Raw genomic sequence first — 27,269 nt, forward strand, 5'->3', positions numbered from 1 at the left:
TGGGGCCACTTACACCACATCAGGGCCTGTGGCTGCTGGCTGAGGCCAGTTACACCACACCAGAGCCTGTGGCTGCTGGCTGAAGCCACTTACACCACACCAGGGCCTTAGTTGCTATTGAGGCCACTTACACCACACCAGGGCCTGTGGCTGCTGGCTGAGGCCACCTACACCACACCAGGGCCTGTGGCTGCTGGCTGAGGCCACTTACACCACACCAGGGCCTGTGGCTGCTGGCTGAAGCCACTTACACCACACCAGGGCCTTAGTTGCTATTGAGGCCACTTACACCACACCAGGGCCTGTGGCTGCTGGCTGAGGCCACCTACACCACACCAGGGCCCTTTTGCTGCTGGCTGAGGCCACTTACACCACACCAGTGCCTGTGGCTTCTGGCTGAGGCCACTTACACCACACCAGGGCCTGTGGCTGCTGGCTGAGGCCACTTACACCACACCAGGGCCTGTGGCTCTTGCTCAGGCCACTCACATCACACCAGGCCCTGCGCTTCTGGCCGAGGCCATCTTCACCAAACCAGGCCCTGTGGTTCTTGCTCAGGCCACTTACACCACACCAGGGCCTTATTTGCTATTGAGGCCACTTACACCACACCAGGGCCTGTGGCACTTGCTCAGGCCACTTACACCACACCAGGGCCTGTGGCACTTGCTCAGGCCACTTACACCACACCAGGGCCTGTGGCTGCTGGCTGAGGCCACTTACACCACACCAGGGCCTGTGGCTCTTGCTCAGGCCACTTACACCACACCAGGGCCTGAGTGACCGGCTGGGGCCACTTACACCACATCAGGGCCTGTGGCTCTGGCTGAGGCCACTTACACCACACCAGGGCCTTAGTTGCTATTGAGGCCAATTACACCACACCATGGTCTGTGGCTCTTGCTCAGGCCACTTACACCACACCAGGGCCTGTGGCACTGGCCGAGGCCACTTACACCACACCAGGGCCTGTGGCTGCTGGCTGAGGCCACTTACACCACACAAGGGCTTGTGGCTGCTGGCTGAGGCCACCTACACCACACCAGGGCCTGTGGCTGCTGGCTGAGGCCACCTACACCACACCAGGGCCTGTGGCTCTTGCTCAGGCCACTTACACCACACCAGGGCCTGTGGCTCTTGCTCAGGCCACTTACACCACACCAGGGCCTGTGGCTCTTGCTGAGGCCACTCATATCACACCAGGCCCTGTGCTTCTGGCTGAGGCCACTTAGACCACACCAGGGCCTGTGGCTGCTGGCTGAGGCCACTTACACCACACCAGGGCCTGTGGCTGCTGGCTGAGGCCATCTACACCACACCAGGGCCTGTGGCTGCTGGCTGAGGCGACTTACACCACACCAGGGCCCTTTTGCTGCTGGCTGAGGCCACTTACACCACACCAGTGCCTGTGGCTTCTGGCTGAGGCGACTTACACCACACCAGGGCCTGTGGCTGCTGGCTGAGGCCACTTACACCACACCAGGGCCTGTGGCTCTTGCTCAGGCCACTCACATCACACCAGGCCCTGCGCTTCTGGCCGAGGCCATCTTCACCAAACCAGGCCCTGTGGCTCTTGCTCAGGCCACTTACACCACACCAGGGCCTGTGGCTCTGGCTTAGGCCACTTACACCACACCAGGGCCTGTGGCACTTGCTCAGGCCACTTACACCACACCAGGGCCTGTGGCTGCTGGCTGAGGCCACTTACACCACACCAGGGCCTGTGGCTCTTACTCAGGCCACTTACACCACACCAGGGCCTGTGGCACTGGCTGAGGCCACTTAGACCACACCAGGGCCTGTGGCTGCTGGCTGAGGCCACTTACACCACACCAGGGCCTGTGGCTGCTGGCTGAGGCCACTTACACCAAACCAGGGCCTGTGGCTGCTTGCTGAGGCCATCTTCACCAAACCAGGCCCTGTGCTGCTTGCTGTGGCCATGTAAAACACACCAGGTCCTGTGCTGGTTCTTGAGGCCATCTTCAACAATCCAGGGCCTGTGCTGTTGGATAAATGCCAAACTGAGCCTTTGGGTTAGGGTATTATGCAAACATGCAGGTATGGTTATAGGATTGTCTTCGTAACTTCAGGTACTTGCCACCTAATCACTTGAATCCATAAATTGAGACATTGTGCTGGAGCCAGCAGCTTTCGGCCATACCACCCTGAGCACGCCCGACCTCGTCTGATCTCGGAAGCTAAGCAGGCCTGGGCTTGGTTAGTACTTGGATGGGAGACTGCCTGGGAATACCTGGTGCTGTAAGCCTTTCATTTTCATGTCATTGAACCGCTTTTGATCCAGAGAAGGGGTGTATTAAAAGACCAAAAGCAGCTCCCCATTAATGAGGGCACATTAACGACATTGCTTTTGGCTGTTTTCCAATGTCTTGTGCTGCTAGCTGATGCCACTTACACCACACCAGGGCCTGTGGCTGCTGGCTGAGGCCACTTACACCACACCAGGGCCTGTGGCTGCTGGCTGAGGCCACCTACACCACACCAGGGCCTTAGTTGCTATTGAGGCCAATTACACCACACCAGGGTCTGTGGCTCTTGCTCAGGCCACTTACACCACACCAGGGCCTGTGGCACTGGCTGAGGCCACTTACACCACACCAGGGCCTGTGGCTGCTAGCTGATGCCACCTACACCACACCAGGGCCTGAGTGACCGGCTGGGGCCACTTACACCACATCAGGGCCTGTTGCTCTGGCTGAGGCCACTTACACCACACCAGGGCCTGTGGCTGCTGGCTGAGGCCACCTACACCACACCAGGGCCTTAGTTGCTATTGAGGCCAATTACACCACACCAGGGTATGTGGCTCTTGCTCAGGCCACTTACACCACACCAGGGCCTTAGTTGCTATTGAGGCCAATTACACCACACCAGGGCCTGTGGCTCTTGCTCAGGCCACTCACATCACACCAGGCCCTGCGCTTCTGGCCGAGGCCATCTTCACCAAACCAGGCCCTGTGCTGCTAGCTGTGGCCATGTACAACACACCAGGCCCTGTGCTGGTTCCTGAGGCCATCTTCAACAATCCAGGGCCTGTGCTGTTGGATAAATGCTAAACTGAGCCTTTGGGTTAGGGTATTATGCAAACATGAAGGTAGGGTTATAGGATTGTCTTCGTAACTTCAGGTACTTGCCACCTTATCACCTGAATCCATAAATTGAGACATTGTGCTGGGCCCAGCAGCTTACGGCCATACCACCCTGAGCACGCCCGACCTCGTCTGATCTCGGAAGCTGAGCAGGGCTGGGCTTGGTTAGTACTTGGATAGGAGACTGCCTGGGAATACCTGGTGCTGTAAGCCTTTCATTTTCATGTCATTGAACCGCTTTTGATCCAGAGAAGGGGTGTATTAAAAGACCAAAAGCAGCTCCCCATTAATGAGGGCACATTAACGACATTGCTTTTGGCTGTTTTCCAATGTCTTGTGCTGCTAGCTGATGCCACCTACACCACACCAGGGCCTGAGTGACCGGCTGGGGCCACTTACACCACATCAGGGCCTGTGGCTCTGGCTGAGGCCACTTACACCACACCAGGGCCTGTGGCTGCTGGCTGAGGCCACTTACACCACACCAGGGCATTAGTTGCTATTGAGGCCAATTACACCACACCAGGGTATGTGGCTCTTGCTCAGGCCACTTACACCACACCAGGGCCTGTGGCTGCTGGCTGAGGCCACCTGCACCACACCAGGGCCTGTGGCTGCTGGCTGAGGCGACTTATACCACACCAGGGCCCTTTTGCTGCTGGCTGAGGCCACTTACACCACACCAGTGCCTGTGGCTTCTGTCTGAGGCGACTTACACCACACCAGGGCCTGTGGCTGCTGGCTGAGGCCAATTATACCACACCAGGGTCTGTGGCTCTTGCTCAGGCCACTTACACCACACCAGGGCCTGTGGCACTGGCTGAGGCCACTTACACCACACCAGGGCCTGTGGCTGCTGGCTGAAGCCACTTACACCACAACAGGGCCTGTGGCTGCTGGCTGAGGCCACTTACACCACACCAGGGCCTGTGGCTGCTGGCTGAGGCCACCTACACCACACCAGGGCCTGTGGCTGCTGGCTGAGGCGACTTACACCACACCAGGGCCCTTTTGCTGCTGGCTGAGGCCACTTACACCACACCAGTGCCTGTGGCTTCTGGCTGAGGCGACTTACACCACACCAGGGCCTGTGGCTGCTGGCTGATGCCACCTACACCACACCAGGGCCTGAGTGACCGGCTGGGGCCACTTACACCACATCAGGGCCTGTGGCTGCTGGCTGAGGCCAGTTACACCACACCAGAGCCTGTGGCTGCTGGCTGAAGCCACTTACACCACACCAGGGCCTTAGTTGCTATTGAGGCCACTTACACCACACCAGGGCCTGTGGCTGCTGGCTGAGGCCACCTACACCACACCAGGGCCTGTGGCTGCTGGCTGAGGCCACTTACACCACACCAGGGCCTGTGGCTGCTGGCTGAAGCCACTTACACCACACCAGGGCCTTAGTTGCTATTGAGGCCACTTACACCACACCAGGGCCTGTGGCTGCTGGCTGAGGCCACCTACACCACACCAGGGCCCTTTTGCTGCTGGCTGAGGCCACTTACACCACACCAGTGCCTGTGGCTTCTGGCTGAGGCCACTTACACCACACCAGGGCCTGTGGCTGCTGGCTGAGGCCACTTACACCACACCAGGGCCTGTGGCTCTTGCTCAGGCCACTCACATCACACCAGGCCCTGCGCTTCTGGCCGAGGCCATCTTCACCAAACCAGGCCCTGTGGTTCTTGCTCAGGCCACTTACACCACACCAGGGCCTTATTTGCTATTGAGGCCACTTACACCACACCAGGGCCTGTGGCACTTGCTCAGGCCACTTACACCACACCAGGGCCTGTGGCACTTGCTCAGGCCACTTACACCACACCAGGGCCTGTGGCTGCTGGCTGAGGCCACTTACACCACACCAGGGCCTGTGGCTCTTGCTCAGGCCACTTACACCACACCAGGGCCTGAGTGACCGGCTGGGGCCACTTACACCACATCAGGGCCTGTGGCTCTGGCTGAGGCCACTTACACCACACCAGGGCCTTAGTTGCTATTGAGGCCAATTACACCACACCATGGTCTGTGGCTCTTGCTCAGGCCACTTACACCACACCAGGGCCTGTGGCACTGGCCGAGGCCACTTACACCACACCAGGGCCTGTGGCTGCTGGCTGAGGCCACTTACACCACACAAGGGCTTGTGGCTGCTGGCTGAGGCCACCTACACCACACCAGGGCCTGTGGCTGCTGGCTGAGGCCACCTACACCACACCAGGGCCTGTGGCTCTTGCTCAGGCCACTTACACCACACCAGGGCCTGTGGCTCTTGCTCAGGCCACTTACACCACACCAGGGCCTGTGGCTCTTGCTGAGGCCACTCATATCACACCAGGCCCTGTGCTTCTGGCTGAGGCCACTTAGACCACACCAGGGCCTGTGGCTGCTGGCTGAGGCCACTTACACCACACCAGGGCCTGTGGCTGCTGGCTGAGGCCATCTACACCACACCAGGGCCTGTGGCTGCTGGCTGAGGCGACTTACACCACACCAGGGCCCTTTTGCTGCTGGCTGAGGCCACTTACACCACACCAGTGCCTGTGGCTTCTGGCTGAGGCGACTTACACCACACCAGGGCCTGTGGCTGCTGGCTGAGGCCACTTACACCACACCAGGGCCTGTGGCTCTTGCTCAGGCCACTCACATCACACCAGGCCCTGCGCTTCTGGCCGAGGCCATCTTCACCAAACCAGGCCCTGTGGCTCTTGCTCAGGCCACTTACACCACACCAGGGCCTGTGGCTCTGGCTTAGGCCACTTACACCACACCAGGGCCTGTGGCACTTGCTCAGGCCACTTACACCACACCAGGGCCTGTGGCTGCTGGCTGAGGCCACTTACACCACACCAGGGCCTGTGGCTCTTACTCAGGCCACTTACACCACACCAGGGCCTGTGGCACTGGCTGAGGCCACTTAGACCACACCAGGGCCTGTGGCTGCTGGCTGAGGCCACTTACACCACACCAGGGCCTGTGGCTGCTGGCTGAGGCCACTTACACCAAACCAGGGCCTGTGGCTGCTTGCTGAGGCCATCTTCACCAAACCAGGCCCTGTGCTGCTTGCTGTGGCCATGTAAAACACACCAGGTCCTGTGCTGGTTCTTGAGGCCATCTTCAACAATCCAGGGCCTGTGCTGTTGGATAAATGCCAAACTGAGCCTTTGGGTTAGGGTATTATGCAAACATGCAGGTATGGTTATAGGATTGTCTTCGTAACTTCAGGTACTTGCCACCTAATCACTTGAATCCATAAATTGAGACATTGTGCTGGAGCCAGCAGCTTTCGGCCATACCACCGTGAGCACGCCCGACCTCGTCTGATCTCGGAAGCTAAGCAGGCCTGGGCTTGGTTAGTACTTGGATGGGAGACTGCCTGGGAATACCTGGTGCTGTAAGCCTTTGATTTTCATGTCATTGAACCGCTTTTGATCCAGAGAAGGGGTGTATTAAAAGACCAAAAGCAGCTCCCCATTAATGAGGGCACATTAACGACATTGCTTTTGGCTGTTTTCCAATGTCTTGTGCTGCTAGCTGATGCCACTTACACCACACCAGGGCCTGTGGCTGCTGGCTGAGGCCACTTACACCACACCAGGGCCTGTGGCTGCTGGCTGAGGCCACCTACACCACACCAGGGCCTTAGTTGCTATTGAGGCCAATTACACCACACCAGGGTCTGTGGCTCTTGCTCAGGCCACTTACACCACACCAGGGCCTGTGGCACTGGCTGAGGCCACTTACACCACACCAGGGCCTGTGGCTGCTAGCTGATGCCACCTACACCACACCAGGGCCTGAGTGACCGGCTGGGGCCACTTACACCACATCAGGGCCTGTTGCTCTGGCTGAGGCCACTTACACCACACCAGGGCCTGTGGCTGCTGGCTGAGGCCACCTACACCACACCAGGGCCTTAGTTGCTATTGATGCCACTTACACCACACCAGGGCCTGTGGCTGCTGGCTGAGGCCACCTACACCACACCAGGGCCCTTTTGCTGCTGGCTGAGGCCACTTACACCACACCAGTGCATGTGGCTCCTGGCTGAGGCCACTTACACCACACCAGGGCCTGTGGCTGCTGAATGAGGCCACTTACACCACACCAGGGCCTGTGGCTCTTGCTCAGGCCACTCACATCACACCAGGCCCTGCGCTTCTGGCCGAGGCCATCTTCACCAAACCAGGCCCTGTGGTTCTTGCTCAGGCCACTTACACCACACCAGGGCCTTATTTGCTATTGAGGCCACTTACACCACACCAGGGCCTGTGGCTCTGGCTTAGGCCACTTACACCACACCAGGGCCTGTGGCACTGGCTGAGGCCACTTAGACCACACCAGGGCCTGTGGCTGCTGGCTGAGGCCACTCACACCACACCAGGGCCTGTGGCTGCTAGCTGAGGCCACTTACACCAAACCAGGGCCTGTGGCTGCCTGCTGAGGCCATCTTCACCAAACCAGGCCCTGTGCTGCTTGCTGTGGCCATGTAAAACACACCAGGTCCTGTGCTGGTTCTTGAGGCCATCTTCAACAATCCAGGGCCTGTGCTGTTGGATAAATGCCAAACTGAGCCTTTTGGTTAGGGTATTATGCAAACATGCAGGTATGGTTATAGGATTGTCTTCGTAACTTCAGGTACTTGCCACCTAATCACTTGAATCCATAAATTGAGACATTGTGCTGGGGCCAGCAGCTTACGGCCATACCACCCTGAGCACGCCCGACCTCGTCTGATCTCGGAAGCTAAGCAGGGCTGGGCTTGGTTAGTACTTGGATGGGAGACTGCCTGGGAATACCTGGTGCTGTAAGCCTTTCATTTTCATGTCATTGAACCGCTTTTGATCCAGAGAAGGGGTGTATTAAAAGACCAGAAGCAGCTCCCCATTAATGAGGGCACATTAACGACATTGCTTTTGGCTGTTTTCCAATGTCTTGTGCTGCTAGCTGATGCCACCTACACCACACCAGGGCCTGAGTGACCGGCTGGGGCCACTTACACCACATCAGGGCCTGTTGCTCTGGCTGAGGCCACTTACACCACACCAGGGCCTGTGGCTGCTGGCTGAGGCCACCTACACCACACCAGGGCCTTAGTTGCTATTGAGGCCAATTACACCACACCAGGGTATGTGGCTCTTGCTCAGGCCACTTACACCACACCAGGGCCTTAGTTGCTATTGAGGCCAATTACACCACACCAGGGCCTGTGGCTCTTGCTCAGGCCACTCACATCACACCAGGCCCTGCGCTTCTGGCCGAGGCCATCTTCACCAAACCAGGCCCTGTGCTGCTAGCTGTGGCCATGTACAACACACCAGGCCCTGTGCTGGTTCCTGAGGCCATCTTCAACAATCCAGGGCCTGTGCTGTTGGATAAATGCTAAACTGAGCCTTTGGGTTAGGGTATTATGCAAACATGAAGGTAGGGTTATAGGATTGTCTTCGTAACTTCAGGTACTTGCCACCTTATCACCTGAATCCATAAATTGAGACATTGTGCTGGGCCCAGCAGCTTACGGCCATACCACCCTGAGCACGCCCGACCTCGTCTGATCTCGGAAGCTGAGCAGGGCTGGGCTTGGTTAGTACTTGGATAGGAGACTGCCTGGGAATACCTGGTGCTGTAAGCCTTTCATTTTAATGTCATTGAACCGCTTTTGATCCAGAGAAGGGGTGTATTAAAAGACCAAAAGCAGCTGCCCATTAATGAGGGCACATTAACGACATTGCTTTTGGCTGTTTTCCAATGTCTTGTGCTGCTAGCTGATGCCACCTACACCACACCAGGGCCTGAGTGACCGGCTGGGGCCACTTACACCACATCAGGGCCTGTGGCTCTGGCTGAGGCCACTTACACCACACCAGGGCCTGTGGCTGCTGGCTGAGGCCACTTACACCACACCAGGGCATTAGTTGCTATTGAGGCCAATTACACCACACCAGGGTATGTGGCTCTTGCTCAGGCCACTTACACCACACCAGGGCCTGTGGCTGCTGGCTGAGGCCACCTGCACCACACCAGGGCCTGTGGCTGCTGGCTGAGGCGACTTATACCACACCAGGGCCCTTTTGCTGCTGGCTGAGGCCACTTACACCACACCAGTGCCTGTGGCTTCTGTCTGAGGCGACTTACACCACACCAGGGCCTGTGGCTGCTGGCTGAGGCCAATTATACCACACCAGGGTCTGTGGCTCTTGCTCAGGCCACTTACACCACACCAGGGCCTGTGGCACTGGCTGAGGCCACTTACACCACACCAGGGCCTGTGGCTGCTGGCTGAAGCCACTTACACCACAACAGGGCCTGTGGCTGCTGGCTGAGGCCACTTACACCACACCAGGGCCTGTGGCTGCTGGCTGAGGCCACCTACACCACACCAGGGCCTGTGGCTGCTGGCTGAGGCGACTTACACCACACCAGGGCCCTTTTGCTGCTGGCTGAGGCCACTTACACCACACCAGTGCCTGTGGCTTCTGGCTGAGGCGACTTACACCACACCAGGGCCTGTGGCTGCTGGCTGATGCCACCTACACCACACCAGGGCCTGAGTGACCGGCTGGGGCCACTTACACCACATCAGGGCCTGTGGCTGCTGGCTGAGGCCAGTTACACCACACCAGAGCCTGTGGCTGCTGGCTGAAGCCACTTACACCACACCAGGGCCTTAGTTGCTATTGAGGCCACTTACACCACACCAGGGCCTGTGGCTGCTGGCTGAGGCCACCTACACCACACCAGGGCCTGTGGCTGCTGGCTGAGGCCACTTACACCACACCAGGGCCTGTGGCTGCTGGCTGAAGCCACTTACACCACACCAGGGCCTTAGTTGCTATTGAGGCCACTTACACCACACCAGGGCCTGTGGCTGCTGGCTGAGGCCACCTACACCACACCAGGGCCCTTTTGCTGCTGGCTGAGGCCACTTACACCACACCAGTGCCTGTGGCTTCTGGCTGAGGCCACTTACACCACACCAGGGCCTGTGGCTGCTGGCTGAGGCCACTTACACCACACCAGGGCCTGTGGCTCTTGCTCAGGCCACTCACATCACACCAGGCCCTGCGCTTCTGGCCGAGGCCATCTTCACCAAACCAGGCCCTGTGGTTCTTGCTCAGGCCACTTACACCACACCAGGGCCTTATTTGCTATTGAGGCCACTTACACCACACCAGGGCCTGTGGCACTTGCTCAGGCCACTTACACCACACCAGGGCCTGTGGCACTTGCTCAGGCCACTTACACCACACCAGGGCCTGTGGCTGCTGGCTGAGGCCACTTACACCACACCAGGGCCTGTGGCTCTTGCTCAGGCCACTTACACCACACCAGGGCCTGAGTGACCGGCTGGGGCCACTTACACCACATCAGGGCCTGTGGCTCTGGCTGAGGCCACTTACACCACACCAGGGCCTTAGTTGCTATTGAGGCCAATTACACCACACCATGGTCTGTGGCTCTTGCTCAGGCCACTTACACCACACCAGGGCCTGTGGCACTGGCCGAGGCCACTTACACCACACCAGGGCCTGTGGCTGCTGGCTGAGGCCACTTACACCACACAAGGGCTTGTGGCTGCTGGCTGAGGCCACCTACACCACACCAGGGCCTGTGGCTGCTGGCTGAGGCCACCTACACCACACCAGGGCCTGTGGCTCTTGCTCAGGCCACTTACACCACACCAGGGCCTGTGGCTCTTGCTCAGGCCACTTACACCACACCAGGGCCTGTGGCTCTTGCTGAGGCCACTCATATCACACCAGGCCCTGTGCTTCTGGCTGAGGCCACTTAGACCACACCAGGGCCTGTGGCTGCTGGCTGAGGCCACTTACACCACACCAGGGCCTGTGGCTGCTGGCTGAGGCCATCTACACCACACCAGGGCCTGTGGCTGCTGGCTGAGGCGACTTACACCACACCAGGGCCCTTTTGCTGCTGGCTGAGGCCACTTACACCACACCAGTGCCTGTGGCTTCTGGCTGAGGCGACTTACACCACACCAGGGCCTGTGGCTGCTGGCTGAGGCCACTTACACCACACCAGGGCCTGTGGCTCTTGCTCAGGCCACTCACATCACACCAGGCCCTGCGCTTCTGGCCGAGGCCATCTTCACCAAACCAGGCCCTGTGGCTCTTGCTCAGGCCACTTACACCACACCAGGGCCTGTGGCTCTGGCTTAGGCCACTTACACCACACCAGGGCCTGTGGCACTTGCTCAGGCCACTTACACCACACCAGGGCCTGTGGCTGCTGGCTGAGGCCACTTACACCACACCAGGGCCTGTGGCTCTTACTCAGGCCACTTACACCACACCAGGGCCTGTGGCACTGGCTGAGGCCACTTAGACCACACCAGGGCCTGTGGCTGCTGGCTGAGGCCACTTACACCACACCAGGGCCTGTGGCTGCTGGCTGAGGCCACTTACACCAAACCAGGGCCTGTGGCTGCTTGCTGAGGCCATCTTCACCAAACCAGGCCCTGTGCTGCTTGCTGTGGCCATGTAAAACACACCAGGTCCTGTGCTGGTTCTTGAGGCCATCTTCAACAATCCAGGGCCTGTGCTGTTGGATAAATGCCAAACTGAGCCTTTGGGTTAGGGTATTATGCAAACATGCAGGTATGGTTATAGGATTGTCTTCGTAACTTCAGGTACTTGCCACCTAATCACTTGAATCCATAAATTGAGACATTGTGCTGGAGCCAGCAGCTTTCGGCCATACCACCGTGAGCACGCCCGACCTCGTCTGATCTCGGAAGCTAAGCAGGGCTGGGCTTGGTTAGTACTTGGATGGGAGACTGCCTGGGAATACCTGGTGCTGTAAGCCTTTCATTTTCATGTCATTGAACCGCTTTTGATCCAGAGAAGGGGTGTATTAAAAGACCAAAAGCAGCTCCCCATTAATGAGGGCACATTAACGACATTGCTTTTGGCTGTTTTCCAATGTCTTGTGCTGCTAGCTGATGCCACTTACACCACACCAGGGCCTGTGGCTGCTGGCTGAGGCCACTTACACCACACCAGGGCCTGTGGCTGCTGGCTGAAGCCACTTACACCACACCAGGGCCTGAGTGACCGGCTGTGGCCACTTACACCACACCAGGGCCTGTGGCTGCTGGCTGAGGCCAGTTACACCACACCAGAGCCTGTGGCTGCTGGCTGAAGCCACTTACACCACACCAGGGCCTTAGTTGCTATTGAGGCCACTTACACCACACCAGGGCCTGTGGCTGCTGGCTGAGGCCACCTACACCACACCAGGGCCTGTGGCTGCTGGCTGAGGCCACTTACACCACACCAGGGCCTGTGGCTGCTGGCTGAAGCCACTTACACCACACCAGGGCCTTAGTTGCTATTGAGGCCACTTACACCACACCAGGGCCTGTGGCTGCTGGCTGAGGCCACCTACACCACACCAGGGCCCTTTTGCTGCTGGCTGAGGCCACTTACACCACACCAGTGCCTGTGGCTTCTGGCTGAGGCCAATTACACCACACCAGGGCCTGTGGCTGCTGGCTGAGGCGACTTACACCACACCAGGGCCTGTGGCTCTTGCTCAGGCCACTCACATCACACCAGGCCCTGCGCTTCTGGCCGAGGCCATCTTCACCAAACCAGGCCCTGTGGTTCTTGCTCAGGCCACTTACACCACACCAGGGCCTTATTTGCTATTGAGGCCACTTACACCACACCAGGGTCTGTGGCTCTTGCTCAGGCCACTTACACCACACCAGGGCCTGTGGCTCTTGCTCAGGCCACTTACACCACACCAGGGCCTGTGGCTGCTGGCTGAGGCCACCTACACCACACCAGGGCATTAGTTGCTATTGAGGCCAATTACACCACACCAGGGCCTGTGGCTCTTGCTCAGGCCACTTACACCACACCAGGGCCTGTGGCTCTTGCTCAGGCCACTTACACCACACCAGGGCCTGTGGCACTGGCTGAGGCCACTTACACCACACCAGGGCCTGTGGCTGCTGGCTGAGGCCACTTACACCACACCAGGGCCTGAGTGACCGGCTGTGGCCACTTACACCACACCAGGGCCTGTGGCTGCTGGCTGAGGCCAGTTACACCACACCAGAGCCTGTGGCTGCTGGCTGAAGCCACTTACACCACACCAGGGCCTTAGTTGCTATTGAGGCCACTTACACCACACCAGGGCCTGTGGCTGCTGGCTGAGGCCACCTACACCACACCAGGGCCTGTGGCTGCTGGCTGAGGCCACTTACACCACACCAGGGCCTGTGGCTGCTGGCTGAAGCCACTTACACCACACCAGGGCCTTAGTTGCTATTGAGGCCACTTACACCACACCAGGGCCTGTGGCTGCTGGCTGAGGCCACCTACACCACACCAGGGCCCTTTTGCTGCTGGCTGAGGCCACTTACACCACACCAGTGCCTGTGGCTTCTGGCTGAGGCCAATTACACCACACCAGGGCCTGTGGCTGCTGGCTGAGGCCACTTACACCACACCAGGGCCTGTGGCTCTTGCTCAGGCCACTCACATCACACCAGGCCCTGCGCTTCTGGCCGAGGCCATCTTCACCAAACCAGGCCCTGTGGTTCTTGCTCAGGCCACTTACACCACACCAGGGCCTTATTTGCTATTGAGGCCACTTACACCACACCAGGGCCTGTGGCTCTTGCTTAGGCCACTTACACCACACCAGGGCCTGTGGCACTTGCTCAGGCCACTTACACCACACCAGGGCCTGTGGCTGCTGGCTGAGGCCACTTACACCACACCAGGGCCTGTGGCTCTTGCTCAGGCCACTTACACCACACCAGGGCCTGTGGCACTGGCTGAGGCCACTTAGACCACACCAGGGCCTGTGGCTGCTGGCTGAGGCCACTCACACCACACCAGGGCCTGTGGCTGCTAGCTGAGGCCACTTACACCAAACCAGGGCCTGTGGCTGCTTGCTGAGGCCATCTTCACCAAACCAGGCCCTGTGCTGCTTGCTGTGGCCATGTAAAACACACCAGGTCCTGTGCTGGTTCTTGAGGCCATCTTCAACAATCCAGGGCCTGTGCTGTTGGATAAATGCCAAACTGAGCCTTTTGGTTAGGGTATTATGCAAACATGCAGGTATGGTTATAGGATTGTCTTCGTAACTTCAGGTACTTGCCACCTAATCACTTGAATCCATAAATTGAGACATTGTGCTGGGGCCAGCAGCTTACGGCCATACCACCCTGAGCACGCCCGACCTCGTCTGATCTCGGAAGCTAAGCAGGGCTGGGCTTGTTTAGTACTTGGATGGGAGACTTCCTGGCAATACCTGGTGCTGTAAGCCTTTCATTTTCATGTCATTGAACCGCTTTTGATCCAGAGAAGGGGTGTATTAAAAGACCAGAAGCAGCTCCCCATTAATGAGGGCACATTAACGACATTGCTTTTGGCTGTTTTCCAATGTCTTGTGCTGCTAGCTGATGCCACCTACACCACACCAGGGCCTGAGTGACCGGCTGGGGCCACTTACACCACATCAGGGCCTGTTGCTCTGGCTGAGGCCACTTACACCACACCAGGGCCTGTGGCTGCTGGCTGAGGCCACCTACACCACACCAGGGCCTTAGTTGCTATTGAGGCCAATTACACCACACCAGGGTATGTGGCTCTTGCTCAGGCCACTTACACCACACCAGGGCCTTAGTTGCTATTGAGGCCAATTACACCACACCAGGGCCTGTGGCTCTTGCTCAGGCCACTTACACCACACCAGGGCCTGTGGCTGCTGGCTGAGGCCACCTACACCACACCAGGGCCTGTGGCTGCTGGCTGAGGCGACTTATACCACACCAGGGCCCTTTTGCTGCTGGCTGAGGCCACTTACACCACACCAGTGCCTGTGGCTTCTGTCTGAGGCGACTTACACCACACCAGGGCCTGTGGCTGCTGGCTGAGGCCAATTATACCACACCAGGGTCTGTGGCTCTTGCTCAGGCCACTTACACCACACCAGGGCCTGTGGCACTGGCTGAGGCCACTTACACCACACCAGGGCCTGTGGCTGCTGGCTGAGGCCACTTACACCACAACAGGGCCTGTGGCTGCTGGCTGAGGCCACTTACACCACACCAGGGCCTGTGGCTGCTGGCTGAGGCCACCTACACCACACCAGGGCCTGTGGCTGCTGGCTGAGGCGACTTACACCACACCAGGGCCCTTTTGCTGCTGGCTGAGGCCACTTACACCACACCAGTGCCTGTGGCTTCTGGCTGAGGCGACTTACACCACACCAGGGCCTGTGGCTGCTGGCTGATGCCACCTACACCACACCAGGGCCTGAGTGACCGGCTGGGGCCACTTACACCACATCAGGGCCTGTGGCTGCTGGCTGAGGCCAGTTACACCACACCAGAGCCTGTGGCTGCTGGCTGAAGCCACTTACACCACACCAGGGCCTTAGTTGCTATTGAGGCCACTTACACCACACCAGGGCCTGTGGCTGCTGGCTGAGGCCACCTACACCACACCAGGGCCTGTGGCTGCTGGCTGAAGCCACTTACACCACACCAGGGCCTTAGTTGCTATTGAGGCCACTTACACCACACCAGGGCCTGTGGCTGCTGGCTGAGGCCACTTACACCACACCAGGGCCTGTGGCTGCTGGCTGAGGCCACCTACACCACACCAGGGCCTTAGTTGCTATTGAGGCCAATTACACCACACCAGGGCCTGTGGCTGCTGGCTGAAGCCACTTACACCACACCAGGGCCTTAGTTGCTATTGAGGCCACTTACACCACACCAGGGCCTGTGGCTGCTGGCTGAGGCCACCTACACCACACCAGGGCCCTTTTGCTGCTGGCTGAGGCCACTTACACCACACCAGTGCCTGTGGCTTCTGGCTGAGGCCACTTACACCACACCAGGGCCTGTGGCTCTTGCTCAGGCCACTCACATCACACCAGGCCCTGCGCTTCTGGCCGAGGCCATCTTCACCAAACCAGGCCCTGTGGTTCTTGCTCAGGCCACTTACACCACACCAGGGCCTTATTTGCTATTGAGGCCACTTACACCACACCAGGGCCTGTGGCACTTGCTCAGGCCACTTACACCACACCAGGGCCTGTGGCACTTGCTCAGGCCACTTACACCACACCAGGGCCTGTGGCTGCTGGCTGAGGCCACTTACACCACACCAGGGCCTGTGGCTCTTGCTCAGGCCACTTACACCACACCAGGGCCTGTGGCTCTGGCTTAGGCCACTTACACCACACCAGGGCCTGTGGCACTGGCTGAGGCCACTTAGACCACACCAGGGCCTGTGGCTGCTGGCTGAGGCCACTCACACCACACCAGGGCCTGTGGCTGCTAGCTGAGGCCACTTACACCAAACCAGGGCCTGTGGCTGCTTGCTGAGGCCATCTTCACCAAACCAGGCCCTGTGCTGCTTGCTGTGGCCATGTAAAACACACCAGGTCCTGTGCTGGTTCCTGAGGCCATCTTCAACAATCCAGGGCCTGTGCTGTTGGATAAATGCCAAACTGAGCCTTTTGGTTAGGGTATTATGCAAACATGCAGGTATGGTTATAGGATTGTCTTCGTAACTTCAGGTACTTGCCACCTAATCACTTGAATCCATAAATTGAGACATTGTGCTGGGGCCAGCAGCTTACGGCCATACCACCCTGAGCACGCCCGACCTCGTCTGATCTCGGAAGCTAAGCAGGGCTGGGCTTGGTTAGTACTAGGATGGGAGACTGCCTGGGAATACCTGGTGCTGTAAGCCTTTCATTTTCATGTCATTGAACCGCTTTTGATCCAGAGAAGGGGTGTATTAAAAGACCAGAAGCAGCTCCCCATTAATGAGGGCACATTAACGACATTGCTTTTGGCTGTTTTCCAATGTCTTGTGCTGCTAGCTGATGCCACCTACACCACACCAGGGCCTGAGTGACCGGCTGGGGCCACTTACACCACATCAGGGCCTGTTGCTCTGGCTGAGGCCACTTACACCACACCAGGGCCTGTGGCTGCTGGCTGAGGCCACCTACACCACACCAGGGCCTTAGTTGCTATTGAGGCCAATTACACCACACCAGGGTATGTGGCTCTTGCTCAGGCCACTTACACCACACCAGGGCCTTAGTTGCTATTGAGGCCAATTACACCACACCAGGGCCTGTGGCTCTTGCTCAGGCCACTCACATCACACCAGGCCCTGCGCTTCTGGCCGAGGCCATCTTCACCAAACCAGGCCCTGTGCTGCTAGCTGTGGCCATGTACAACACACCAGGCCCTGTGCTGGTTCCTGAGGCCATCTTCAACAATCCAGGGCCTGTGCTGTTGGATAAATGCTAAACTGAGCCTTTGGGTTAGGGTATTATGCAAACATGAAGGTAGGGTTATAGGATTGTCTTCGTAACTTCAGGTACTTGCCACCTAATCACCTGAATCCATAAATTGAGACATTGTGCTGGGCCCAGCAGCTTACGGCCATACCACCCTGAGCACGCCCGACCTCGTCTGATCTCGGAAGCTGAGCAGGGCTGGGCTTGGTTAGTACTTGGATGGGAGACTGCCTGGGAATACCTGGTGCTGTAAGCCTTTCATTTTAATGTCATTGAACCGCTTTTGATCCAGAGAAGGGGTGTATTAAAAGACCAAAAGCAGCTGCCCATTAATGAGGGCACATTAACGACATTGCTTTTGGCTGTTTTCCAATGTCTTGTGCTGCTAGCTGATGCCACCTACACCACACCAGGGCCTGAGTGACCGGCTGGGGCCACTTACACCACATCAGGGCCTGTGGCTCTGGCTGAGGCCACTTACACCACACCAGGGCCTGTGGCTGCTGGCTGAGGCCACTTACACCACACCAGGGCATTAGTTGCTATTGAGGCCAATTACACCACACCAAGGTATGTGGCTCTTGCTCAGGCCACTTACACCACACCAGGGCCTGTGGCTGCTGGCTGAGGCCACCTACACCACACCAGGGCCTGTGGCTGCTGGCTGAGGCGACTTATACCACACCAGGGCCCTTTTGCTGCTGGCTGAGGCCACTTACACCACACCAGTGCCTGTGGCTTCTGTCTGAGGCGACTTACACCACACCAGGGCCTGTGGCTGCTGGCTGAGGCCAATTATACCACACCAGGGTCTGTGGCTCTTGCTCAGGCCACTTACACCACACCAGGGCCTGTGGCACTGGCTGAGGCCACTTACACCACACCAGGGCCTGTGGCTGCTGGCTGAGGCCACTTACACCACAACAGGGCCTGTGGCTGCTGGCTGAGGCCACTTACACCACACCAGGGCCTGTGGCTGCTGGCTGAGGCCACCTACACCACACCAGGGCCTGTGGCTGCTGGCTGAGGCGACTTACACCACACCAGGGCCCTTTTGCTGCTGGCTGAGGCCACTTACACCACACCAGTGCCTGTGGCTTCTGGCTGAGGCGACTTACACCACACCAGGGCCTGTGGCTGCTGGCTGATGCCACCTACACCACACCAGGGCCTGAGTGACCGGCTGGGGCCACTTACACCACATCAGGGCCTGTGGCTGCTGGCTGAGGCCAGTTACACCACACCAGAGCCTGTGGCTGCTGGCTGAAGCCACTTACACCACACCAGGGCCTTAGTTGCTATTGAGGCCACTTACACCACACCAGGGCCTGTGGCTGCTGGCTGAGGCCACCTACACCACACCAGGGCCTGTGGCTGCTGGCTGAAGCCACTTACACCACACCAGGGCCTTAGTTGCTATTGAGGCCACTTACACCACACCAGGGCCTGTGGCTTCTGGCTGAGGCCACTTACACCACACCAGGGCCTGTGGCTGCTGGCTGAGGCCACTTACACCACACCAGGGCCTGTGGCTCTTGCTCAGGCCACTCACATCACACCAGGCCCTGCGCTTCTGGCCGAGGCCATCTTCACCAAACCAGGCCCTGTGGTTCTTGCTCAGGCCACTTACACCACACCAGGGCCTTATTTGCTATTGAGGCCACTTACACCACACCAGGGCCTGTGGCACTTGCTCAGGCCACTTACACCACACCAGGGCCTGTGGCACTTGCTCAGGCCACTTACACCACACCAGGGCCTGTGGCTGCTGGCTGAGGCCACTTACACCACACCAGGGCCTGTGGCTCTTGCTCAGGCCACTTACACCACACCAGGGCCTGTGGCTGCTGGCTGAGGCCACTTACACCACACCAGGGCCTGTGGCTGCTGGCTGAGGCCACCTACACCACACCAGGGCCTGTGGCTGCTGGCTGAGGCCACCTACACCACACCAGGGCCTGTGGCTGCTGGCTGAGGCCACTTACACCACACCAGTGCCTGTGGCTTCTGGCTGAGGCGACTTACACCACACCAGGGCCTGTGGCTGCTGGCTGAGGCCACTTACACCACACCAAGGCCTGTGGCTCTTGCTCAGGCCACTCACATCACACCAGGCCCTGCGCTTCTGGCCGAGGCCATCTTCACCAAACCAGGCCCTGTGCTCCTTGCTGTGGCCATGTACAACACACCAGGCCCTGTGCTGGTTCCTGAGGCCATCTTCAACAATCCAGGGCCTGTGCTGTTGGATAAATGCCAAACTGAGCCTTTGGGTTAGGGTATTATGCAAACATGCAGGTATGGTTATAGCATTGTCTTCGTAACTTCAGGTACTTGCCACCTAATCACTTGAATCCATAAATTGAGACATTGTGCTGGAGCCAGCAGCTTACGGCCATACCACCGTGAGCACGCCCGACCTCGTCTGATCTCGGAAGCTAAGCAGGGCTGGGCTTGGTTAGTACTTGGATGGGAGACTGCCTGGGAATACCTGGTGCTGTAAGCCTTTCATATCATTGAACCGCTTTTGATCCAGAGAAGGGGTGTATTAAAAGAACAAAAGCAGCTGCCCATTAATGAGGGCACATTAACGACACTTGCTTTTGGCTGTTTTCCAATGTCTTGTGCTGCTAGCTGATGCCACCTACACCACACCAGGGCCTGAGTGACCGGCTGGGGCCACTTACACCACATCAGGGCCTGTGGCTCTGGCTGAGGCCACTTACACCACACCAGGGCCTGTGGCTGCTGGCTGAGGCCAGTTACACCACACCAGAGCCTGTGGCTGCTGGCTGAAGCCACTTACACCACACCAGGGCCTTAGTTGCTATTGAGGCCACTTACACCACACCAGGGCCTGTGGCTGCTGGCTGAGGCCACCTACACCACACCAGGGCCTGTGGCTGCTGGCTGAGGCCACTTACACCACACCAGGGCCTGTGGCTGCTGGCTGAAGCCACTTACACCACACCAGGGCCTTAGTTGCTATTGATGCCACTTACACCACACCAGGGCCTGTGGCTGCTGGCTGAGGCCACCTACACCACACCAGGGCCCTTTTGCTGCTGGCTGAGGCCACTTACACCACACCAGTGCATGTGGCTCCTGGCTGAGGCCACTTACACCACACCAGGGCCTGTGGCTGCTGAATGAGGCCACTTACACCACACCAGGGCCTGTGGCTCTTGCTCAGGCCACTCACATCACACCAGGCCCTGCGCTTCTGGCCGAGGCCATCTTCACCAAACCAGGCCCTGTGGTTCTTGCTCAGGCCACTTACACCACACCAGGGCCTTATTTGCTGTTGAGGCCACTTACACCACACCAGGGCCTGTGGCTCTGGCTTAGGCCACTTACACCACACCAGGGCCTGTGGCACTGGCTGAGGCCACTTAGACCACACCAGGGCCTGTGGCTGCTGGCTGAGGCCACTCACACCACACCAGGGCCTGTGGCTGCTAGCTGAGGCCACTTACACCAAACCAGGGCCTGTGGCTGCTTGCTGAGGCCATCTTCACCAAACCAGGCCCTGTGCTGCTTGCTGTGGCCATGTAAAACACACCAGGTCCTGTGCTGGTTCCTGAGGCCATCTTCAACAATCCAGGGCCTGTGCTGTTGGATAAATGCCAAACTGAGCCTTTTGGTTAGGGTATTATGCAAACATGCAGGTATGGTTATAGGATTGTCTTCGTAACTTCAGGTACTTGCCACCTAATCACTTGAATCCATAAATTGAGACATTGTGCTGGGGCCAGCAGCTTACGGCCATACCACCCTGAGCACGCCCGACCTCGTCTGATCTCGGAAGCTAAGCAGGGCTGGGCTTGGTTAGTACTAGGATGGGAGACTGCCTGGGAATACCTGGTGCTGTAAGCCTTTCATTTTCATGTCATTGAACCGCTTTTGATCCAGAGAAGGGGTGTATTAAAAGACCAGAAGCAGCTCCCCATTAATGAGGGCACATTAACGACATTGCTTTTGGCTGTTTTCCAATGTCTTGTGCTGCTAGCTGATGCCACCTACACCACACCAGGGCCTGAGTGACCGGCTGGGGCCACTTACACCACATCAGGGCCTGTTGCTCTGGCTGAGGCCACTTACACCACACCAGGGCCTGTGGCTGCTGGCTGAGGCCACCTACACCACACCAGGGCCTTAGTTGCTATTGAGGCCAATTACACCACACCAGGGTATGTGGCTCTTGCTCAGGCCACTTACACCACACCAGGGCCTTAGTTGCTATTGAGGCCAATTACACCACACCAGGGCCTGTGGCTCTTGCTCAGGCCACTCACATCACACCAGGCCCTGCGCTTCTGGCCGAGGCCATCTTCACCAAACCAGGCCCTGTGCTGCTAGCTGTGGCCATGTACAACACACCAGGCCCTGTGCTGGTTCCTGAGGCCATCTTCAACAATCCAGGGCCTGTGCTGTTGGATAAATGCTAAACTGAGCCTTTGGGTTAGGGTATTATGCAAACATGAAGGTAGGGTTATAGGATTGTCTTCGTAACTTCAGGTACTTGCCACCTAATCACCTGAATCCATAAATTGAGACATTGTGCTGGGCCCAGCAGCTTACGGCCATACCACCCTGAGCACGCCCGACCTCGTCTGATCTCGGAAGCTGAGCAGGGCTGGGCTTGGTTAGTACTTGGATGGGAGACTGCCTGGGAATACCTGGTGCTGTAAGCCTTTCATTTTAATGTCATTGAACCGCTTTTGATCCAGAGAAGGGGTGTATTAAAAGACCAAAAGCAGCTGCCCATTAATGAGGGCACATTAACGACATTGCTTTTGGCTGTTTTCCAATGTCTTGTGCTGCTAGCTGATGCCACCTACACCACACCAGGGCCTGAGTGACCGGCTGGGGCCACTTACACCACATCAGGGCCTGTGGCTCTGGCTGAGGCCACTTACACCACACCAGGGCCTGTGGCTGCTGGCTGAGGCCACTTACACCACACCAGGGCATTAGTTGCTATTGAGGCCAATTACACCACACCAAGGTATGTGGCTCTTGCTCAGGCCACTTACACCACACCAGGGCCTGTGGCTGCTGGCTGAGGCCACCTACACCACACCAGGGCCTGTGGCTGCTGGCTGAGGCGACTTATACCACACCAGGGCCCTTTTGCTGCTGGCTGAGGCCACTTACACCACACCAGTGCCTGTGGCTTCTGTCTGAGGCGACTTACACCACACCAGGGCCTGTGGCTGCTGGCTGAGGCCAATTATACCACACCAGGGTCTGTGGCTCTTGCTCAGGCCACTTACACCACACCAGGGCCTGTGGCACTGGCTGAGGCCACTTACACCACACCAGGGCCTGTGGCTGCTGGCTGAGGCCACTTACACCACAACAGGGCCTGTGGCTGCTGGCTGAGGCCACTTACACCACACCAGGGCCTGTGGCTGCTGGCTGAGGCCACCTACACCACACCAGGGCCTGTGGCTGCTGGCTGAGGCGACTTACACCACACCAGGGCCCTTTTGCTGCTGGCTGAGGCCACTTACACCACACCAGTGCCTGTGGCTTCTGGCTGAGGCGACTTACACCACACCAGGGCCTGTGGCTGCTGGCTGATGCCACCTACACCACACCAGGGCCTGAGTGACCGGCTGGGGCCACTTACACCACATCAGGGCCTGTGGCTGCTGGCTGAGGCCAGTTACACCACACCAGAGCCTGTGGCTGCTGGCTGAAGCCACTTACACCACACCAGGGCCTTAGTTGCTATTGAGGCCACTTACACCACACCAGGGCCTGTGGCTGCTGGCTGAGGCCACCTACACCACACCAGGGCCTGTGGCTGCTGGCTGAAGCCACTTACACCACACCAGGGCCTTAGTTGCTATTGAGGCCACTTACACCACACCAGGGCCTGTGGCTGCTGGCTGAGGCCACCTACACCACACCAGGGCCCTTTTGCTGCTGGCTGAGGCCACTTACACCACACCAGTGCCTGTGGCTTCTGGCTGAGGCCACTTACACCACACCAGGGCCTGTGGCTGCTGGCTGAGGCCACTTACACCACACCAGGGCCTGTGGCTCTTGCTCAGGCCACTCACATCACACCAGGCCCTGCGCTTCTGGCCGAGGCCATCTTCACCAAACCAGGCCCTGTGGTTCTTGCTCAGGCCACTTACACCACACCAGGGCCTTATTTGCTATTGAGGCCACTTACACCACACCAGGGCCTGTGGCACTTGCTCAGGCCACTTACACCACACCAGGGCCTGTGGCACTTGCTCAGGCCACTTACACCACACCAGGGCCTGTGGCTGCTGGCTGAGGCCACTTACACCACACCAGGGCCTGTGGCTCTTGCTCAGGCCACTTACACCACACCAGGGCCTGTGGCTGCTGGCTGAGGCCACTTACACCACACCAGGGCCTGTGGCTGCTGGCTGAGGCCACCTACACCACACCAGGGCCTGTGGCTGCTGGCTGAGGCCACCTACACCACACCAGGGCCTGTGGCTGCTGGCTGAGGCCACTTACACCACACCAGTGCCTGTGGCTTCTGGCTGAGGCGACTTACACCACACCAGGGCCTGTGGCTGCTGGCTGAGGCCACTTACACCACACCAAGGCCTGTGGCTCTTGCTCAGGCCACTCACATCACACCAGGCCCTGCGCTTCTGGCCGAGGCCATCTTCACCAAACCAGGCCCTGTGCTCCTTGCTGTGGCCATGTACAACACACCAGGCCCTGTGCTGGTTCCTGAGGCCATCTTCAACAATCCAGGGCCTGTGCTGTTGGATAAATGCCAAACTGAGCCTTTGGGTTAGGGTATTATGCAAACATGCAGGTATGGTTATAGCATTGTCTTCGTAACTTCAGGTACTTGCCACCTAATCACTTGAATCCATAAATTGAGACATTGTGCTGGAGCCAGCAGCTTACGGCCATACCACCGTGAGCACGCCCGACCTCGTCTGATCTCGGAAGCTAAGCAGGGCTGGGCTTGGTTAGTACTTGGATGGGAGACTACCTGGGAATACCTGGTGCTGTAAGCCTTTCATTTTCATATCATTGAACCGCTTTTGATCCAGAGAAGGGGTGTATTAAAAGACCAAAAGCAGCTGCCCATTAATGAGGGCACATTAACGACACTGCTTTTGGCTGTTTTCCAATGTCTTGTGCTGCTAGCTGATGCCACCTACACCACACCAGGGCCTGAGTGACCGGCTGGGGCCACTTACACCACATCAGGGCCTGTGGCTCTGGCTGAGGCCACTTACACCACACCAGGGCCTGTGGCTGCTGGCTGAGGCCAGTTACACCACACCAGAGCCTGTGGCTGCTGGCTGAAGCCACTTACACCACACCAGGGCCTTAGTTGCTATTGAGGCCACTTACACCACACCAGGGCCTGTGGCTGCTGGCTGAGGCCACCTACACCACACCAGGGCCTGTGGCTGCTGGCTGAGGCCACTTACACCACACCAGGGCCTGTGGCTGCTGGCTGAAGCCACTTACACCACACCAGGGCCTTAGTTGCTATTGATGCCACTTACACCACACCAGGGCCTGTGGCTGCTGGCTGAGGCCACCTACACCACACCAGGGCCCTTTTGCTGCTGGCTGAGGCCACTTACACCACACCAGTGCATGTGGCTCCTGGCTGAGGCCACTTACACCACACCAGGGCCTGTGGCTGCTGAATGAGGCCACTTACACCACACCAGGGCCTGTGGCTCTTGCTCAGGCCACTCACATCACACCAGGCCCTGCGCTTCTGGCCGAGGCCATCTTCACCAAACCAGGCCCTGTGGTTCTTGCTCAGGCCACTTACACCACACCAGGGCCTTATTTGCTGTTGAGGCCACTTACACCACACCAGGGCCTGTGGCTCTGGCTTAGGCCACTTACACCACACCAGGGCCTGTGGCACTGGCTGAGGCCACTTAGACCACACCAGGGCCTGTGGCTGCTGGCTGAGGCCACTCACACCACACCAGGGCCTGTGGCTGCTAGCTGAGGCCACTTACACCAAACCAGGGCCTGTGGCTGCTTGCTGAGGCCATCTTCACCAAACCAGGCCCTGTGCTGCTTGCTGTGGCCATGTAAAACACACCAGGTCCTGTGCTGGTTCTTGAGGCCATCTTCAACAATCCAGGGCCTGTGCTGTTGGATAAATGCCAAACTGAGCCTTTTGGTTAGGGTATTATGCAAACATGCAGGTATGGTTATAGGATTGTCTTCGTAACTTCAGGTACTTGCCACCTAATCACTTGAATCCATAAATTGAGACATTGTGCTGGGGCCAGCAGCTTACAGCCATACCACCCTGAGCACGCCCGACCTCGTCTGATCTCGGAAGCTAAGCAGGGCTGGGCTTGGTTAGTACTTGGATGGGAGACTGCCTGGGAATACCTGGTGCTGTAAGCCTTTCATTTTCATGTCATTGAACCGCTTTTGATCCAGAGAAGGGGTGTATTAAAAGACCAGAAGCAGCTCCCCATTAATGAGGGCACATTAACGACATTGCTTTTGGCTGTTTTCCAATGTCTTGTGCTGCTAGCTGATGCCACCTACACCACACCAGGGCCTGAGTGACCGGCTGGGGCCACTTACACCACATCAGGGCCTGTTGCTCTGGCTGAGGCCACTTACACCACACCAGGGCCTGTGGCTGCTGGCTGAGGCCACCTACACCACACCAGGGCCTTAGTTGCTATTGAGGCCAATTACACCACACCAGGGTATGTGGCTCTTGCTCAGGCCACTTACACCACACCAGGGCCTTAGTTGCTATTGAGGCCAATTACACCACACCAGGGCCTGTGGCTCTTGCTCAGGCCACTCACATCACACCAGGCCCTGCGCTTCTGGCCGAGGCCATCTTCACCAAACCAGGCCCTGTGCTGCTAGCTGTGGCCATGTACAACACACCAGGCCCTGTGCTGGTTCCTGAGGCCATCTTCAACAATCCAGGGCCTGTGCTGTTGGATAAATGCTAAACTGAGCCTTTGGGTTAGGGTATTATGCAAACATGAAGGTAGGGTTATAGGATTGTCTTCGTAACTTCAGGTACTTGCCACCTAATCACCTGAATCCATAAATTGAGACATTGTGCTGGGCCCAGCAGCTTACGGCCATACCACCCTGAGCACGCCCGACCTCGTCTGATCTCGGAACCTGAGCAGGGCTGGGCTTGGTTAGTACTTGGATGGGAGACTGCCTGGGAATACCTGGTGCTGTAAGCCTTTCATTTTAATGTCATTGAACCGCTTTTGATCCAGAGAAGGGGTGTATTAAAAGACCAAAAGCAGCTGCCCATTAATGAGGGCACATTAACGACACTGCTTTTGGCTGTTTTCCAATGTCTTGTGCTGCTAGCTGATGCCACCTACACCACACCAGGGCCTGAGTGACCGGCTGGGGCCACTTACACCACATCAGGGCCTGTGGCTCTGGCTGAGGCCACTTACACCACACCAGGGCCTGTGGCTGCTGGCTGAGGCCACTTACACCACACCAGGGCATTAGTTGCTATTGAGGCCAATTACACCACACCAGGGTATGTGGCTCTTGCTCAGGCCACTTACACCACACCAGGGCCTGTGGCTGCTGGCTGAGGCCACCTACACCACACCAGGGCCTGTGGCTGCTGGCTGAGGCGACTTATACCACACCAGGGCCCTTTTGCTGCTGGCTGAGGCCACTTACACCACACCAGTGCCTGTGGCTTCTGTCTGAGGCGACTTACACCACACCAGGGCCTGTGGCTGCTGGCTGAGGCCAATTATACCACACCAGGGTCTGTGGCTCTTGCTCAGGCCACTTACACCACACCAGGGCCTGTGGCACTGGCTGAGGCCACTTACACCACACCAGGGCCTG

General features: G+C 58.1%; 4 non-coding genes and 11 pseudogenes across 4 annotated transcripts; all 15 read left to right on the top strand.

The window, feature by feature from the left end:
* The first annotated feature begins 2,147 nt into the window (after positions 1–2,147).
* LOC146715837 (5S ribosomal RNA) lies at positions 2,148–2,266 on the top strand (annotated as a pseudogene).
* A 935-nt stretch (positions 2,267–3,201) lies between these two features.
* Positions 3,202–3,320, top strand: LOC146715838 (5S ribosomal RNA; annotated as a pseudogene).
* A 3,075-nt stretch (positions 3,321–6,395) lies between these two features.
* Positions 6,396–6,514, top strand: LOC146715839 (5S ribosomal RNA; annotated as a pseudogene).
* A 1,294-nt stretch (positions 6,515–7,808) lies between these two features.
* LOC146715840 (5S ribosomal RNA) lies at positions 7,809–7,927 on the top strand. The gene has a single exon (XR_014919604.1). It is a non-coding gene; the product is annotated as a 5S ribosomal RNA (ribosomal RNA).
* Positions 7,928–8,626: 699 nt separating this feature from the next.
* Positions 8,627–8,745, top strand: LOC146715841 (5S ribosomal RNA; annotated as a pseudogene).
* Positions 8,746–11,820: 3,075 nt separating this feature from the next.
* Positions 11,821–11,939, top strand: LOC146715842 (5S ribosomal RNA; annotated as a pseudogene).
* Positions 11,940–14,298: 2,359 nt separating this feature from the next.
* On the top strand, positions 14,299–14,417 carry LOC146715843 (5S ribosomal RNA; annotated as a pseudogene).
* Positions 14,418–16,739: 2,322 nt separating this feature from the next.
* Positions 16,740–16,858, top strand: LOC146715844 (5S ribosomal RNA). Its single transcript, XR_014919411.1, has one exon. It is a non-coding gene; the product is annotated as a 5S ribosomal RNA (ribosomal RNA).
* A 699-nt stretch (positions 16,859–17,557) lies between these two features.
* LOC146715845 (5S ribosomal RNA) lies at positions 17,558–17,676 on the top strand (annotated as a pseudogene).
* Positions 17,677–19,804: 2,128 nt separating this feature from the next.
* LOC146715846 (5S ribosomal RNA) lies at positions 19,805–19,923 on the top strand (annotated as a pseudogene).
* A 1,251-nt stretch (positions 19,924–21,174) lies between these two features.
* LOC146715847 (5S ribosomal RNA) lies at positions 21,175–21,293 on the top strand. Its single transcript, XR_014919412.1, has one exon. It is a non-coding gene; the product is annotated as a 5S ribosomal RNA (ribosomal RNA).
* A 699-nt stretch (positions 21,294–21,992) lies between these two features.
* LOC146715848 (5S ribosomal RNA) lies at positions 21,993–22,111 on the top strand (annotated as a pseudogene).
* A 2,209-nt stretch (positions 22,112–24,320) lies between these two features.
* Positions 24,321–24,439, top strand: LOC146715849 (5S ribosomal RNA; annotated as a pseudogene).
* A 1,256-nt stretch (positions 24,440–25,695) lies between these two features.
* On the top strand, positions 25,696–25,814 carry LOC146715850 (5S ribosomal RNA). Its single transcript, XR_014919813.1, has one exon. It is a non-coding gene; the product is annotated as a 5S ribosomal RNA (ribosomal RNA).
* A 699-nt stretch (positions 25,815–26,513) lies between these two features.
* Positions 26,514–26,632, top strand: LOC146715851 (5S ribosomal RNA; annotated as a pseudogene).
* Positions 26,633–27,269: the final 637 nt, after the last annotated feature.

Source organism: Copadichromis virginalis, linkage group LG3, assembly GCF_057382275.1.
Source record: "Copadichromis virginalis isolate Kocher_CV1m ecotype Utaka linkage group LG3, C_Virginalis_male_GT1.1, whole genome shotgun sequence".
Classification (NCBI taxonomy): domain Eukaryota; kingdom Metazoa; phylum Chordata; class Actinopteri; order Cichliformes; family Cichlidae; genus Copadichromis; species Copadichromis virginalis.